Genomic DNA, 18,121 nt, shown 5'->3' with positions numbered 1-18,121 from the left:
TATGGAAAACACTAAGTAATCCACACCAAAAAATATTAGAATCACCAAGTTCAGCAAAGATACAGGGTACAATATCAGTAGATAACAATCAGAGGATCCAATGTATAACTATACCACTGTATTGTCTATACCACTGTATTGTCTATACCACTGTATTGTCTATACCACTGTATTGTCTAGTTGAAATTTGCTATACCACTGACTATACCACTGTATTGTCTAGTTGAAATTTGCTAAAGTATAGAACTTAAATGTTCTTATAAAAATTTTAAAATAAAAAGATAAATACATGAGGTGTTAATTAACTGGACGGGAAGAATCCTTTCAAAATGTATATATCTCTCAAATCACGTATACTTTCAATATCTTACAGTTTTGTCAATTATACCTCAATAAAGCCAAGAAAAACACATACAAAAGTTGTATTTCTATACACTAGAACTATGGAAAATGACATTAAGAAAACAAATTCTGTTTACAGAGGATCTAAAAGAATAAATTTATTATAAAGATACTTAGAATAATTTGTCGGTTATATCTCAATGAAGCTGAGAAAAAAGATAGAATAAATTTAACAGAAGAAATGCAAGACTTGTACACTGAGGACTACTAAACTTCACTGAAAGAAATTAAACTTCACTGAAAGAAATTAAAGGTGACCTAAATAAGATATCCTGTGTTCACACAGTGGAAGACGATATTGCTAAGATGGTGGTACTTCCCAAATTGGTCTGCAGATTCAGTGCCAATGTTTATCAAAATTCCAAGTGCCTGTTTTGCAGAAATGATTAAGATCGTCCTAAAATTCATATGCAAATTCAAGGGACCCAGAATAGCCAAAACAAATTTGAAAAAGAACAAGGTTACAGTAGTCATACTTCCTGATTTCTAAATTGACTACAAAGCTACAGTAACAAAGACAGCGTGTGCTGAAATAAGGGTGGACACAAAGATCAATAGAACAGAACTGAGAGTCCAAAAATATGGCCAATTATTTTTTTTTAATTTACAGCCAATTTAAATTTGTGGTTAATTTGTGGTCGATTAATTTTTTAAAAATAGATTTTATTTTTTTCAGAGCAGTTTTAGATTCACAGCAAAATAGAGCAGAAGGTGGAATTCTCATATACCCCTTAATACCCCCACATATGGCCACCCTCACCAGAGTGGCACATTTGTTATAATGGATGAACATACATCATTATCACCTAAAGTTCATAATTTACATTAGGGTTCACTCTTGGTGTTGTGCATTGTATGGGCTTTAACAACTGTATAATGAAATATTTACACCATTAAAATATCATATCATATCATGGAGTTGGCTAACTGCCCTAAAAATCCTCTATGTTTCACCTATTCATCCCTTCCTCCCCATTAACCACTGATCTTTTTACTGTCTCCGCAGTTCTGGCTTTTCCAGAATGTCACGTAGTTGGAATCATATAATATGAAGCCCTTATGGATTGGCTTTCTTCACTTAATCGTACTCATTTAAGGTTGTCTTATGTCTTTTCATGGCTTGATATCGTTAAGCTAAAAAAATGGCCAAAGTGAGAAGCAACAAGCATTTATTTGTGATCCAAAAGAATAGCCTTCCAGGAAGCACTGATTCAGGCAGAAATCCAAATAGTGTTTCCATTAGGAGGTGAAGGCAAGGGGTATTCAGGAGAAAAGGGAGGGGGAGTAAGGAATTTCTATGGGTGATAAGCTAAGGAAGGGACTTCTCTAGGTGCAGATAAACTAACATAGTAATGCTAATTATAAAAAATGTCTTTAATTTTCAGTCAGGTAGTCATAAACAGTTCTTTGAAATACAATGTTGGCTTAGGCCCAGCCCAAGGTTAATTTTTCCAGTTTTAACATTCCAAAGGGTTGAGGAAAAGATATGCAAGGTAGTTCATCCAGTTGGATGGCAGCTCCAACTCCATTTTAAAGTGGCTTTGTTTATATTATTATTTTTTTTACAATAGCTCATGTCTTTTCAGCACTGAGTAATATTTTATTGTCTGGATATACCACAGTTTATCCACTCACCTACTGAAGGACGTTTTGGTTGGCAGTTATGAATAAAACTGCTTTGAACATCCACGTGCAGTTTTTTTGTGTGGACATAAGTTTTCAATTCACTTGGGTAAATACCAAGGAGTGTGATTGCTGGATCATATGTTAAGAGAATGTTTAGTTTTGTAAGAAACCATCAAATTCTCTTCCAAAGTGGCTGTTCTATTTTGCATTCTCACCAGCAATAAGTGAGAGTTCCTGTTGTTCCACAGCCTCAGCAACATTTGGTGTTATTAGTGTTCTGGATTTTTGCCATTCTAATAGGTATGTAATGGTAGCTCCTTGTTTTAATTTGCACTTCTCTATCACAGAATATTGAGCATCTTTTCATATGCTTATTTGTCATCTTCTTTGGTCAGGTGTCTGTCTGGATCTTTTGCCCACTTTTAACTGGGTTGTTGGTTTTCTTTTTCTTTTTATTTTTTCAATTACAGTTGACATTCAACATTATTTTCTATGAGATTCAAGTGTACAGCATAATGGTTAGACATTTACATAATTTAAGAAGTGATATTCCAATTAGACTAGTACCCACCTGGCACCATACATAGTTACTACAGTATTATTGACTATATTTCCTATGCTTTACTTTACATCTCTGTGACTATTTTGTAACTGCCAATTTGTACTTCTTAATCCTTTCACCTTTTTCACCCATCCCCCAACCCACCTCCCATCTGGCAACTATCAGTTTGTTCTCTGTTTCTATGAGCCTGTTTCTATTTTATTTGTTCATTTATTTTATTCTTTAGATTCCACACATAAGTAAGATCATTCGGTATTTGTCTCTGAGTTATTTCACTTAGCATAATACCCTCTAGGTCCATCTATGTTTTTGCAAATGGTAAGATTTCTTTTTTTCTTTTCTTTCTTTTTATTTTTTACAGCGGGACCGCCCAGGCACAGAAGTTGCACAAAACTGAGACTGTATTGGCCAAATGGACCTTGGTGACTTGAGATCCCACTTCTCGCAAGCCATAAAGTGCCCGCAGCCCATTGACAAGCAGCCTCTTGTGCCCTGCTTGGATCTGGGGTTGACCAGTTAGCACAGGCAATAGACTTTGGCCAGTGCAGTGAGTGCATTTCGAAGAAAACAGTTGTGGACAGACAACTGCTGCCTGTACGAGCTGCAATATCTCTTAAGGGAATTGAAAGGGTCTGTATTGCTTAGTCATAAGATAGTTCTATTTTTAATTTTTCGAGAAACTTCCAAACTGTTTTCCATAGTGGCTGCACCAATTAGCAATCTCACCAACAGTGTGCGAGGGTTCTCTTTTCTCCACATCCTCACCAACACTTGTTTTTTTTTAAAGTTCTTAGTTTATTAATTTTCTCACGAAAAATCTGATTCCCACAGATAGTCACTGAGAAATCTTTACTCTTTCTGTTGTTCAATTGCCACCTTACTTTTTGCCAGCACCGACATTGGCCTTTGCAATCCCTCTAACTTTCTTCATTCTGTTCTTGTGTTCCTTTTGCTATTTTCTTGACGTCTTTTTCTTCTCATATGGGCTATGTCTTGCAAGTCTATGTTTGGGTTCATTTTTCTTTGCACGATCCAAGGAATCATAAATCATGCCAAAGCCAGTTGTCTTGTTACCACTGAAATAGGTTTGGAATCCAAATACAAAGATGACATCTGGTGTGGTCTTGTACATTTTGGCTAGTTTTTCCTGAATTTCTGTCTTAGAGACTGTTGCCTTTCAAGGATGAAGGACATCAATGACTATTTGTTTCCATTGAAGTAGCTTGTTGGTCATGAACTTCCTGGTCTGGGTAGTTACTGTGTCATTCATGATGGTGGCAGACCCTGAAGCAGCCAGGGAGGAAAAAGCTTGCCAACACCTGTTTGTTAATTTATTGATGGTAGCCATTTTGACAGGTGTGAGGTGATATCTCGTTGCAGTTTTAATTTACATATCTCTGACGATTAGTGACATTTAGCATCTTTTCATGTCTATTGGCCACCTGTTGTCCTCTTTGGAAAAATGTCTATTCAGATCATCTGCCTATTTTTAAATTGTATTATTTGTTTTGGGGGTGTGTTGGTTTTCTTATTGTTTTAAGGGGGTTTTTTTGGTATATTTTGGATAATAGTGCTTTATCACATATGTCTTATGAAAATATTTTTCCTAGTCTATGGCTTTTATTCTCATTCTCTTGATGGCCAATTGATTTTTGAAAGTGGTGCCAAAATAATTTAATGGTGAAAAGAATAGTCTTTTCAACAAACTGTGCTGAAACGAATGGATATTCAAATATCAATGAATGAAATTGGACCCCTACTTCACACCACATGTAAAAATTAACTCAAAATGGATCAAAGACTTTAATGTAGGAGCTGAAACTATAAAACCTGTTGTGACATTGTTAAATTAACATTTATTAAGTGGAACCCTTCAAGTGTTGGATGGTGAGCCTCATTTCAAAAAAGACAACATAGAAATTGAAATAGAGAAGTTTATTATAAGTCCTGGTAGAGGTACACAGCATACCTTGAGGGGCCACAATGGAAGGTTAAGGCAGGGTGCAGGCAGAGAGCATGGCAGGATCTGGAGCACATGCCTTTATTAGGGTCCAAAGGTGGAGTGTCTTGGGATTCTTGGGCTAAGGCCAGATTGGTCAATTCAAACCAAAACAGATAGGGGTTTTGGTGAACTTCACAGGGTTCTTATCTATGGGGTGCACAAGTAGAAGATCCTAGGTGACGGAGGAGAATGCTTATCACAAGGGCAGGTGGAGCATTGTTAACGAAAATATAAAAGCCAAGTGAGAGGCAGCAAACACTTATTTGAGATCCAGAATAATGGCTTTCCAGGAAGCACTGATTCAGGCAGAAATCCAAATAATGTTTCCATTAGGAGTTAAAGGCAAGTTGAAGGAGGAAGGGGAAGGGGATAATTATAGGACAAGAAGCAAGGAATTTCTATGGATGATAAGCTAAGGAAGGACTGTCTATAGATGTAGATAAGATAACATAGTGACGTTTATTCTAAATAATTTCTTTTTTTTCTTTTTAAAGAATATCTTTAATTTTCAGTCAGGTAGTCATAAACAGTTATATGGGATACAATGGTGCCTTAGGCTCAGTCCAAGTGTTATTTTTTCCAGTTTTAACATTCTAAAAGTTTAAAGAGTGTGATGTGCAAGGCAGTTCCTCTAAGATGGCAGCTCTGACACCATTTTGTTTTATTTTATTTTATTTCATTTTATTTTATTTTATTTATTTTTTTCTGACTTCATTTTTAAATGGCTCCAGGAAGTTACATTTACTTGTGATTCTGCAAGCTGTTATCTAGGGCATGCATTCTCGAGAGGGGCTAATATCCGTTCAAGGCCACTTGGCCATATAAAATGGATGCTGAGACAGCAACACTACAGAGTAGGTTAGCTGAACTTCCAACAAACTCTTAGAAGAAAACATAGTAAATCTTCATGATGGTGGATTAGGCAATGGTTTCTTAAACATGACATTAAAAGTTCAAGCACTTTAAGAAAAATATAGGTAAATAGCACTTTGTCAAAATTAAAAACTTTTGTGCTTCAGAGGACACCATCGAGAAAGTGAAAAGATAATCCACAGAATGGGAGAAAATATTTGCAAATCATGTATCTAATACGGGAATTGTATCCAGACTATATAAAGAACACTTACAACTCAACAACAAAATGACAAATGGATCAATTTAAAAATGGGCAAAGGATCTGAATAGACTTTCTCCAAAGATGATATACAAATGTCCAATAAGCACATGGAAAGATTCTTGACATCATCAGTCATTAGAGAAATGCAAATTAAAACCACAATGTGATGCCATACTTCTCACTCTCCAGGATGGCTATAGTCAAAAAGTCAGATCATAACAAATGTTGAAGGTGATGTAGAGTGATTAGAACCTTCACACACTGCTTGTCGGATATAAGATGGTGCAGCTGTTTTGGAAAACCATTGGCAGGTCCTTAAAATGCTACACATGAAGTTACTGTATGACCTAGCTATTCCACTTTTAGGTATATATACCCAAGAAATGAAAACATGCATCCACACGAAAACTTGTACATGAATTTTCATAGCAGCATTATTCATAATAGCCAAAAAACTGAAGCAATCAAATGTCCATCAGCTGATTATGGATAAACAAAATGTGAAATATCCACACAATTGAATATTATTCTTCCATAAGGATGAATAGAGTGATGATACAACATAGATGAATCTGGAAAACATTATGGTAAATGAAAGAAGCCAGTTACAAAAGACCATATATAATATAATTTCATTTATATGAAATGTCCAGAATAGGCAAATCTATAGAGACAAAGAATAGATTAGTGGTTGCCAGGGGGTAGGGAGAGAGGAGAATGGCAAGTGACTGCTAATGGGTTTGAATTCAGAGGGCAACCGAGTCCGGGGCTTGTGCTGCCTGCGCTGCCCAGCCAATAGACTGACACATGAGTTGGGATATTTAAAATAAGTGTTTGTTGTCAGAGCACTGCTGAGCTGAGAAGGCAGCAGATGAACACCTTCAAAACTGCCTTACTTTCTCAGGCCGGCTTAGGGTATTTAAGGGAAAATCTGGGTATTATTCCAGGGGCTCCATGATGGTTCCAGGGGAGTCTGCTATGCTTCATGGAGCTGATCCTCTGACAACGTGGTCCTCTGGTGGCGTTAGCAACCAGCGACAAAGATGGGAGTAGTCTGGAAAGAATGCTAGACCAGAAGGATTGTGATCAGTGAGCATACAGGCATTCATCATAAATTGCAGGGCAACTTTCTATGGCAGAGGACATTCCAAACCAGGGGGGACAGCCTATTGTTAAGCTATAAGGCAAGGAAAAGTGAAGCCTGGGGACACTGTGAGGCCTCTACTACAGGGGTCCCAACCTGGCCCTTCTTCAGGTACAGGATTTCTTTTTGGGGTGATAGAATGTTCTAAAATTAGAAGTGGTGCACAGGTCTGTAGATAAAAACTATTGAACTGTACATTTTAAATTGGTGAGTGTTATGGTATGTGAATAAAGTTGTTATAAAAATAAAAGATAAAACACCAAACCGTTTCCAAGAAGGAACTCCGGGGGCAGGAAAAACCAAAGTGCCCAGAAAAGAGATGAAGCCTGGTACACAGAGGAACAGAATAAGAGGTTGAGAGACCACTGTTTCCCCCAAAACTGGCCCCTTCTACATTGCCTGACTCAGGTCAGGGCATTACCCTCACTTCCCCAAACACCAAATCTAAATGCCACATGTGACCTAGATGTCCCAATGTGTCTTCCACCTCCTGGACTTCCCTTTTCTGTTAGTATCCAAATGAGATCGCTCAAATCAGCTCATTCATTTGAGGTAGTTCAGGCTCCCCTCTTCCAGGATCTGAGAACTTTTTTTGGTGGTGGGCGGCGGGGGAGGGGGGGAGCAAAAGAAGTCTTACATTTCATGTCAGTCCTCATTGCTGTCTCTTCCTCCATTTTTGTCTGTCTCCTCTAACTTCTGTCCTCTCTGGAAGCCCCACCCCCACCTCCAGGCCGCTATTCTCCCCCAGGACAAATCCAGCCCAAATACTGCCATTCAAAGTCCACCAGCATGTTGACCCATGTTGTCTCTCAGAAATTATCCTCCCTACTTTGCACCTTGAACTGGCTTCTTAGCCCTTCCTTCTTTTTTCCTCCAGTGCTGGCAATGGCTGTCATGTCTGTCCCCATCTGTTCCATCCCTTACAGGAGTGCATTCTCCCCTCCCCCCATTTCCTGTTAGCCTCTCCGGCCAAGGCTGACCTTGGTTCCTTGTACTCACTATGTCAGGCCTCCCTGGAAAGTGTCCCATATCTGGTTTTCCAAACACCACTTCCTGGAAACCCCAGTTAGCTGCTTAACCATCTAACCCCCAGACCACACTCTGAAACCTGCCAGAGAAAGGGAGGAGCGAGTAGCTGAAGAGTTGGCTCCACTGAATCCATAGTGGGAGGTTGTTGCTTAAACCAGACCATTTGAACTGCCACTCTGAACATTACTCCATGCCTCCATTGACCTAGCAGTGGTAGACAGTATAAGAAATCTGCATTTTGCACCCATTTTTTAAATTTACTTTGGCTATTTTTTACATTATCCATATTTAACTCCTTTTTGTTCTTACCTTCTCTCTGAAAATGCCAGCTTCTTCAGGATGTGGTTAGAAGAGCCAAAAGGAGGGGCTCTTTTCTTCTGTGAGGTAAACACAGACTTTCTCATGGAAGAGCAGCAGGCATGGAGGGGACTTTGGGGGTGCGGGTGAACTGAGGGCTTCAGTCACCCTTCCAGAACCTTGGAAATTCTGTGTCCTTTCAACAAAGTGTGTGAATGAGTGGGTAATCCTTTGGCCTCCTGCAATGACCACTTGTGGGGTCTCCTGCCTCACTATCCCCCTGCCTGTCACAGGTTCCCACTAAACGGCCAGTTCAACCTGCTCGTGTTGCTGGCTGGCTTCTGCCCACCCAAGCCAAACTCCTTGGTCCGGCTGTGATCACACCAGCCCCTTCCAGAACCTCTAGTGTCACCCTTTTCACCGCAGTCCACATGTCCAGCTGAAACTTCCAGCTCTCTGACCTCCCTGCCCCCGTGTCTGCCTTTCACATCCCACCCATCTCTCTTTGCTGCTTGGAAAACTGCTCAGACATTCTAAGTCTCCTAGAAGGCCTAATTAACACCTTCCTCCCAGAGCTTCCTAGCTACTTCCTTCTGGGAACTTATCATTGTGGTCCGCATCACCTGCTCTTGCAAGAGCCCCATTACATAGGTCGACTCCCTGACACACTCTGGACTTTAAATTCTTACCAGGCCAGGATACTAATATCAGCACCAATAAAAGGATGCTAACTGAATAGCCCTTACAGGCATTTGTTCCAGCTTAAGTGTGTAAAACCCTGTCACAATTACCAGCCCTTGTAATTTCGACACCCCTGGACAGCTCTGTAATAAGACTGCATTATACCAATGAACACATGGAGCTCAGGGAGTGTAAGCTATGGTAGCATGGCCTCCATCCCTAAGCAGGGGATTCTTCCTCGCCCTGCGGCTGCCCCTCGCAACTGCTCAGGAAGTGTTGATCCAGCCTGGCCACCTTGGGGTAGCCACTTCCGGCCCAAAGTGACAACCAATCAAAAGAGCAATTTTGCTGCTCAAGAAAATGGCCAGTCGCAATTAGGGTCCCAGCCTAAGGCCCGCCCCGCCCAAGCAGTCGGAGCCAATGGCATTTGTGCAGGCCGCGTGTCAGTCATGGTGCGGTGCGTGGCATGGAGGGCTAGCAGTTGGGCGCGTGGAGTTGGACGGAGTGGAGGTGGCGTGTGGTGTAAGGCCAGGCAGCGACTACCATAGCATACAGGACAGCGGAGTGGGGCTTAGGCGCGGGTGGCAGCGGGGCAGGAGGGTGTCATCCTGACTCAGTAGTGCAGTGACTCGGGCGCTACTGGGGTCGTGTCTGGAGCATGCGGGTCAAGAGTGGGAGCCAGGCACATCTTGCAGGCGCAGTCCCTCCCTGCCCTCACCATTCTAGACTCTTCCTTCCTAAAGCAGCACCGTGTTGCACTTGAACTTTCTCAAAATTGCCTCTCAGGTTCTGTGAACTTCTGAGGGCGCTTACAAAAATAGGCAATATTTACAGGGTTTGAAATAAGAGTGATAGAAAATTGTATATGCTGAAAAATCTTGCTTCCTCCATTAGATAGTTTTTTTGGGGGGGGATGGGGGATTGTTGTTTGTTTATTCTTAAAATTTTTAAAAAACGAAACCAAGCATATAGGAATAGATATGCTTACAGCTTTCCTTTTCTTGCACCAAAGATAACACATAGTATACACTCTTGCTCCTTGTTTTTAAATTGTACAAAAAATCCAGCTCCTTCTTTATCAGCATTCAAAGATCTGTGTTGCTGTTTCCTGAGGCATAGTATCCCAGTGAGTGTCTGTTTTGTATTGCTGGATACTTGGATGTTTTCTAGTGCTTTACATATAAAAGTACGATAGGTAATCTGTGTATGAACTGTTTCTTACTGGTGTAGACATCTTTGAGATGCCGGAAGTGGATGGCTGTGATTTTGTAGACATTGTCAGATTCCTTACCATCAGAAATATATGAGAATTACTATTTTCCCATAGCACAGTAGGCTTCTGCTTTTACTTTGTTCACTTTTATATCCTCAGCTCATAGGTATCTACTATGTAATTATAGAATTATTACATTAATGGTTTACAAATCAATGAAACCCAACCAACACCTTTGTCATTCTGCACTTCTGGAAAAAGTGGTGCCCAAGGACAACCTTATGTGGAGAGAGGTCAGAATGACCCTCCAAAAGGACTTTACATGGTCCAGTTTAAGTTTCATTTTCTTGGTTAACTGAGGCTGATAGCTAATTATTTCAGCCTCACTTTTCTCTCTTGATCACTGTGGTAGCTTCCAAACTTTATAAAAAGCGTGTAACTATATAATAACTCACACTAACCTCTACATTCTCTCTTTGTAAAAGTTGGTTTTGAAGATTCTCTTATTGGTCATTGCAGGATGAAATCAAGCTGCTCCAAAAAAATGTTGAGGTGGGTTATTCCAGGTGTAAAGGGAAGGTGTTTTCTATTAGGTAAAAAGAAGCTTCAGGATTAGAAAAAAAAATGTGTGCCTTTCATTATTTTTAAGAGTAATTTTTAGCAAAGACTTTGTCTTAAAAAAAAAAAATACAATGATTAACACTTTCAGATAGAGCTTTCAGCCGTGGCTTGTTGGTATGATAGGGTCTTCTCAAGTTGAAATGCCTAAATATGATTTTAAAAGTTCATAGTACTTATTAAACCAACTAAATTAGGAAACTTCTGGTTAAGGGGAGGTGGTGACCAGTTGGTATGAATATAACGTAAGAGAATTTACACCGATCTCTGAGAAAATGTTGGATGTTCTAGGTACTTTTCCTTCGTGTTAGAAGGGTTTGTGTCTCAATGAATTTAGGAATCGCAGCAGCAAAAATTATGTTTAAAATCCTACTTCATGCATCCCAGAGCTTCATCACAAATTGAGTACCTTTCTAGAGAATTCTTCCGTGCCTCTAAACGTAATTTTCTTCTGGCTCAGTATTGCAGTTTGGTTGGAATCAGAATTAGATTATCAGCTGTGATTTAGCCCCTTGTCTTTCACTTAGGAAGGACAAAGCCAGAAGCAGAATTTCTAGGCTTCCGGACCATCACTCTTAAGAGCTAAGAGATTACAGTGCTGGGTTAGGAAATGAGAAACAACTTGAAGTAGAGATTTCTGAACTGTAATGTCGTAAATATATGATGAGAAAAGAGTAACCATGCTTAAAATTATCTGCATCATGATGTGGCCATTTGACTGCCTATTCTGTTTTTATTCTGGTTATCTCTTCTCGAGTGAGCTTCAGTAGTATATATAAAGAATTTTTCTATTTCATCTATGTTGTTGAATTTATTGGCATAGAGTTATTTAAAATATTCTTTTATCCTTTTAAATATCTTACTATCAACAGCAATAGCTTATTTTTGATTCTCGATATTGGTAATTTGTGTCTTCTCCTTTTTGGATCAATTTGGCTAAGAGTTTATCCATCTGATTACTCAGATCAAAGAACCAGGTTTTGGTTTAATTGGTTTTCTCTATTTATTTTCTGCTTCCTACTTTTTTAAATTTATTTTTTCTGCATACTTTTGATGTTTGCTCTTTTTCTAGTTTCTTAAGATAGAAATTTCATTGATTTTGAATAAATTTTTGTGTCTGTGTTCATGAGCGATAATGGTCTGTAGGTTCTTTATATCTTTGATTTTGGTATCAGGGTAATATTGGCCTCGTAGAATGGGTTGGGAAATGTCCCTTCCTCTTCTATATTCTGGAAGGGTTTTATAGGTCATTGATTTTAGACCTTTCTAACTTTTTCTAATATAAGTGTTTTATGTATGTTTCCCATAAGCACTGTTTTGTATCCCACAAATTTTAGTATGTCATATTTTCCTTTTCATTCCATTCAAAATACTTTCTAATTTCCCTTTGTTATTTGTTTCCAACTATTTGGGGATTTTTCAAATATCTTTGTGTTACCGATTTTTAATTCAATTCCAATATTCTGTAAACATATTTTGCATTATTTGAATTTTTTATTTGGACCTTTATTAACAAGTGCTTGCAGTTTGTTGAGTTTTTTGAAATATCAAATTGTAGACTTTTATTAGAAATTAAAAATAAGTTCTTAAAAACTCAACTTGACCAGATATGAAACAATTTAAAAACCTTAAAGGTGGATTGAGTAAAACCAGGCTTTAAAAAACAACAACAAAAAAAAACAAAAACAAAAAACAAACAAAAAAAACCCCACCTTTGTCATTACCAAAAGAGATGTCATTTCAGAAAAGTAGTAAATGCTCTATGCTGCATAGATAATGCAAACAGTTCTAGTCTAGTTATCCGGTCAGTGGGTGAAAAGCAAGCACTTAAAGTCTTTAGCTCCAGTTTTTTGTTCATTTCTCATTGCTAGAATTTCATATTCATTTCATCCTTGTTCTCCTACACCCTGGTTGTCAGCCCCCTCCATCCCTTGTCCCTGCACTGGAGGGTTGAAATACATCATTGTCATCCATAGCTCTGGCATGTAGTAAGTTGGGTTGGCGCTGTTGAGCCTGGCCTTGGAAGCACTCTCTGATCCCTCCGTCTTTCCCCACTCTCATTATTCTGGTAATTCTGCTGGGAATTGCACAGAGGACCCCTGCAATGTGGAAAGTGTCTATAATGGTAATGCCTGCTGCATACTTACTTTCTTGCACTGGAACTGTACCGGGGCCTGTCACATGTGTTCCCTCTGCATCCTTTCTCCTTCAACAACTGCACTGTCTCCCCATCTCTCACATTCCTGGAGTTACTCTTCTTTGTGGCAATCTGTGTACAAGTACACCTTCCTGGGTGTCCTTGTATTGATAACCCATGAAACCATCACCTCAGTCAAGATAGCGAACATATCCATTGTCCCCAAAAGTTTCCTCTTACCTCTTTGTAAACCCTCCCTCCTGCCCATCTTTATTAATCTTTTTGTATATTCTAGAATTTTACATAAATGGGATCATTGAGTTCATTTTTTTGCTGTTGCTTGGATTCTTTCACTGTAATTATTTTGAGATTCATCCATGTTGTCTCATGTATCAACATGGTTCCTTTTTATTGCTGAGTATCACCTTTTTTGTGTGTGGTAGAATACACATGTCACAAAATTTACCATTTTAATTATATTTAAGCATATAATTCAATAGCATTAAGTATGTTGCATAATTATCAATACTATCTATGTCCGGAACTTTTTCATCATCTTCAGATCTTTTCTTCTGTATTAGATAATCACAATTAATCCCATCCACTGTGTTTTTCATTTCATACTTTTTTTTATCATTAGCAGTTTGATTCGGGTTTTTTTATTATCCAGCATGTCTCTCCTTATCATACTCATTTTTTTCTCTAGCATCCCGAGCATATGGATATATAATAGTTATTTTAATGTACTAGTCTACTAATTCTAGCATCTGTGTCATTTCTGGGTCTGTTTTTATTGACTGCTTTTTCTCCTTATATGGTCATATTTTCTGGCATTTTTATTTTATTTATTCGTTTTTTATTTATTTATTCATTCATTTTGTTATACCTAGTAAATTTAGATTAGATACCAGATGTTATGAATTTTATATTATTGGGTGCTAGATTTTGGGGGGCATTCCTTTAAATATTTTTAGTCTTTTTTCTGGGATACTATTAGTATATATGGAAACAGTTTGATCCTTTTGAGGCTTGCACTTAAGCTGTCTGTCTTGGGTGGATTCAGAACAGCCATTATTGTAGTCCTTATTAGGCACCATTGCTGAGGATTCCATTCAGTGCTTTTTGAGCTAGGAGGTCTTTCCACCATGGCAGATGTGTACTCAGGAGCCCCTCACACATGTGTGCTGAGCAGTACTCAGCTGTGTACTCAACTGGGACTCCCTGCTCATCTCCACAGAGCTCTTTCTGTGCTACTTTCTCCTCCAGTATGGTGCCATGGTTTCTTGCTGCCTTGGCCTCACCGAACACCGAATTCTCTCTTCTCAACTCAAGGAGATCCCTGGGCTTTGTTTGGGTTTCTTCTCCCACTGTTTCAGTCTGGAAACTACTAAGCAGCCTTCTGGGACATACGTAGGGCTTAATTTGTTTCCCTGTTCTGAGGAATCACAGATTCCTCTCTGTTTGCACAATGACGAAATCAGTCTTTTGTTGCCTGTTGTCCAGCGACTTAAACTATTATTTCCTATATTTTGTCTGATTTTCTAAGCCATTGCTTATGTAGCATGGTGAATCCATCCTTTGGTGGAAGCAAAACTGCTGATTTTACATTAATTTTTAATTACGTGTTGATTATTTGGAAGGCGCAAGTCCATAGGAACTACCGTAAGCGGTATAAAGTACCACTGCCACTTTAATAAGTTTTCTGTGTTAGTGTGGAACCATCCTGTCCCTGTACTTTGGAAATATTTTCAGGTTGTAATGATGTAAAGCATAGATAAGTTTTATTTCTTCCATCAACCAAATGCCAGAGAGAGCTTTTTATGCCAGATGGGGTCAGTGGAATGAAAAAGAAATATTAAATTCAAAATATTGAGTCCTCAGTTCCACACCTTCCCCATGTTAAACATCCTCTTATTTTATTATTATTGTTATTTTTACAAATACCACCAAGTTCCTTAATCTGACCACAGCTCCAACATGCAATAGCCAAAACCTCATTGCTGGTTTTATCTCTCCATCTTAATTTCTTATACCTACTGATCCTCAGGCCACCTTTCACTCCCTCCTGATAGTCACTATTATGGTAATCTATGCCTTACCTAGCCAGTTTTTCCTCAGTATTTTTTATCGCCCTCCCCCCGCCCCCATCCCTGAACATGGAAGAGCATTGACAGCTTCATTATTCTGTTTCTGACCCTGCGAGAAGGAAGCAGGGAGAAGGCCTGTGAGACAGTGTTTATAAAGCCTACAGCAGTGTACAGTAATGTCCTAGGCTATCACACTCACTGACTTATCCAGAGCAACATCCAGTCCTGCAAGCTCCGTTCAAGGTAAGTGCCCTGTATGCACGTAAAATTTTTTATCTTTTATACTGTATTTTTACTGTGCCTTTTCTATGCTACACAAATGTGTACCATTGTGTTACAATTACCTGCAGTATTCAGTACAGTAACATGTCATACAGGTTTGTAGCCTAGGAGCAATAGGCTGTATCATACAGCCTAGGTGTGTAGTAGGCTAGACCATCTAGGTTTGTGTAAGTGCATTCTATGATGCTTATGCAATGACGAAATCAGCTAATGATGCATTTCTCAACGTATCCTTGTAATTAAGCGATGCATGACAATTTATGGCATCAGGTCTCACTTGCATGCCATATAGTGACAGTTAACTTGGAGATGAACTGAGTCTCACATTTATGTTCTGGTTCCCAGCGAGAGTGCATTTCTATCCACGTGGGACAGGCCAGTGTCCAGATCGGCAATGCCTGCTGGGAATTGTACTGCCTTGAACATGGAATTCAGCCCGATGGGCAAATGCCAAGTGACAAAACCATCGGCGGTGGGGACGACTCATTCCATACATTCTTCAGCGAGACGGGGGCTGGCAAGCATGTGCCCAGAGCAGTGTTTGTGGACCTGGAGCCCACCGTGGTCGGTAGGTATTCGGGCCTGAGGGCGGCTTTTCAGGGATGGTAGAAGATCCTCGTTAAATCCTCAAGTGTGCTCCTTCGAATCCCTCTGCAGAAAGGAAGAACGGACACATGGGTATGTCTGTGACCATGTTAGGTGAGAAACTGAAAGGTAGTGCTTGAAATGTGGGGCTCAATTCCTGATTTAGGAAACCCTCACATGCAGAAAAATAAGCTGCTTTGCCAGCAGTAAGATGGGCCGGTGACAGATTTATTTGTGACTGCCTCAGCCCCAGGCAGGTGGTCTTGTAGACCCTGCCTGCGGGGTGCCGGGCGACGTCCCATCTTAATGCTGTGCAGGACAATCTTGACCTGCATCTCAGATATAGGACGGTAAGTAGAGAACATTCGCTGGGTTCCTCCAAGTTAGATGCCTGAGGTAGTTTCCAAGGAGAGCTCCAAAGAGAGTACTTGTCACTGGCCACCCAGGAGATGACAGAATGTCACTTTACAGTCTGGGAGACCCCGGCCACACAGCATGCTCTGATGAGACTGCCCGGCAAAAGTCACGCTGATGTGGTGACTGTCTAGTATGCAAAGGTTTTTTCTTTAATTATACCCTTTGGGTGTGAAAGAAGTATGTACATGTAGAATTGCCTGTGTGCAGGGGTGAGAGCTCTGCTCCCTTTTTTGGGAATAGGTCAGGCTGGTATTTGAGTTGTTTACTTTCCTAGAGCCATAGAGTGCAGTAGTGATCTGTGTGTTAACATAGAGATGCTCTCTGGCGCTGTTGACCTACAAGGAACAGTATGTGCTCTAGGTCCCCGAATCTCTCCATGCTGATGAGTTAACAATCATCCTTAAAGACCTGCGGCACACGTGTCTTTGTCCTCATTGTAGATGAAGTGTGCACAGGGACCTACAGGCAGCTCTTCCATCCGGAGCAGCTGATCACCGGAAAGGAAGACGCAGCCAATAATTACGCCAGAGGCCATTACACCATCGGCAAGGAGATTGTCAACCTGGTCCTGGACCAGATCCGCAAACTGCTAAGAAGAGCACTGGGAAGGCTTCTTGTTGACATTGTCCTGGGTGAGAGAGTAGGCCTTGGACTGAGTCCAGGTGGTCGTTTTGGCAAAACCCAGGCCAGAATCGTGACTCCATCATCTTCCTTTCTGACGGGGCTGCAAGTGCATCCATACATCTTAATGTCTGCTGTGCCTCACCTCAAAGTGTAATGAATGTTCATTGGGGACAATTTGAATCCGTGTACTCTGTGGAGGCAAGGAGAAGCGACTGCGGCCCGTTGGAGGTTGGCGGTGTGGCATATGCAGGCATTACTCACAGTCTCTGCTTTCCCTCAGGCAGATCTGTGCACGGGGCTGCAGGGCTTCCTCATCTTCCACAGCTTCGGGGGCGGTGCCGGCTCTGGGTTTGCATCTCTGCTCATGGAGTGGCTCTCGGTGGACTACGGCAAGAAATCCAAGCTCAAATTTGCCATTTATCCAGCCCCCCAGGTGTCCACGACTCCATCTTGACCACTTGTATGACCTTGGAACATTTGGACTGTGCCTACATGGTGGACAATGAGCCCATCTATGACATATGTCGGCACAACCTGGACATCGAGCGTCCCATGTACACCAACCTCAATTGTCCGATTGGGCAGATCGTGTCCTCCATCACAGCCTCCCTGCGCTTTGACGGGGCCCTGAATGTGGACTTGATGGAATTCCAGACCCACCTGGTCTCGTACCCCGGCATCCACTTCTCCCTGGCCACCTATGCCCTGGTCATCTCTGCTGAGAAGGCCTACCACGAGCAGCTGTCTGTGGCCGAGATCACCAATGTCTGCTTTGAGCCAGCCAATCAGATGGTCAAGTGTGACCCTCGCCACGGCAAGTACATGGCCTGCTGCATGTTGTACAGAAGGGGCGTGGTTCTGAAAGATGTCAACGCGGCCATCGCCACCAGCAAGACCAAGCGCACCATGCAGTTTGTGGATTGGTGCCCGACAGGATTTAAGGTAGGGCTGCGTGATAGCAAGTGGTTTAACTTTTAGCATTCAGTAGACCTTGCGATAGAATGCTGCCCTTGTGGAGAACACCCCCGTTCCATGGCCACTAGACTCTTGGTGTCATCATAAATGATTGTACCAGTGAGTGGTAATTTAATCCATGGTGTCTTGTAACTTCCTTTCTGAGTCATCACACTATTTATCTGTGGTGAGAAAATTTTTTAACAGAACAGGAAATTTTCTGAAGGATCTTTGTTCCCTTTTGGGTGGTGGAATTAGTAGGAAACATTGGTTGGCCTTAGAAATATTTTTTCTTAGAATAGGAATTTTCTCAGTATTTCGGTACTTCATATTTGGATTTGAAA

General features: G+C 40.6%; 2 pseudogenes; one reads left to right on the top strand and one right to left on the bottom strand.

Annotated features, from left to right (window-relative positions):
• Window positions 1-3,467: 3,467 nt before the first annotated feature.
• Window positions 3,468-3,895, bottom strand: LOC111736933 (annotated as a pseudogene).
• Window positions 3,896-15,383: 11,488 nt separating this feature from the next.
• The window catches only part of LOC105289306, a 4,810-nt pseudogene continuing 2,072 nt past the window's right edge, over window positions 15,384-18,121 (top strand).

Source organism: Pteropus vampyrus, unplaced genomic scaffold, assembly GCF_000151845.1.
Source record: "Pteropus vampyrus isolate Shadow unplaced genomic scaffold, Pvam_2.0 Scaffold23, whole genome shotgun sequence".
NCBI classification, from domain to species: domain Eukaryota; kingdom Metazoa; phylum Chordata; class Mammalia; order Chiroptera; family Pteropodidae; genus Pteropus; species Pteropus vampyrus.
The sequence above is the reverse complement of the archived record's forward strand: the minus strand, read 5'-3'. Positions and strand labels throughout refer to the sequence as shown.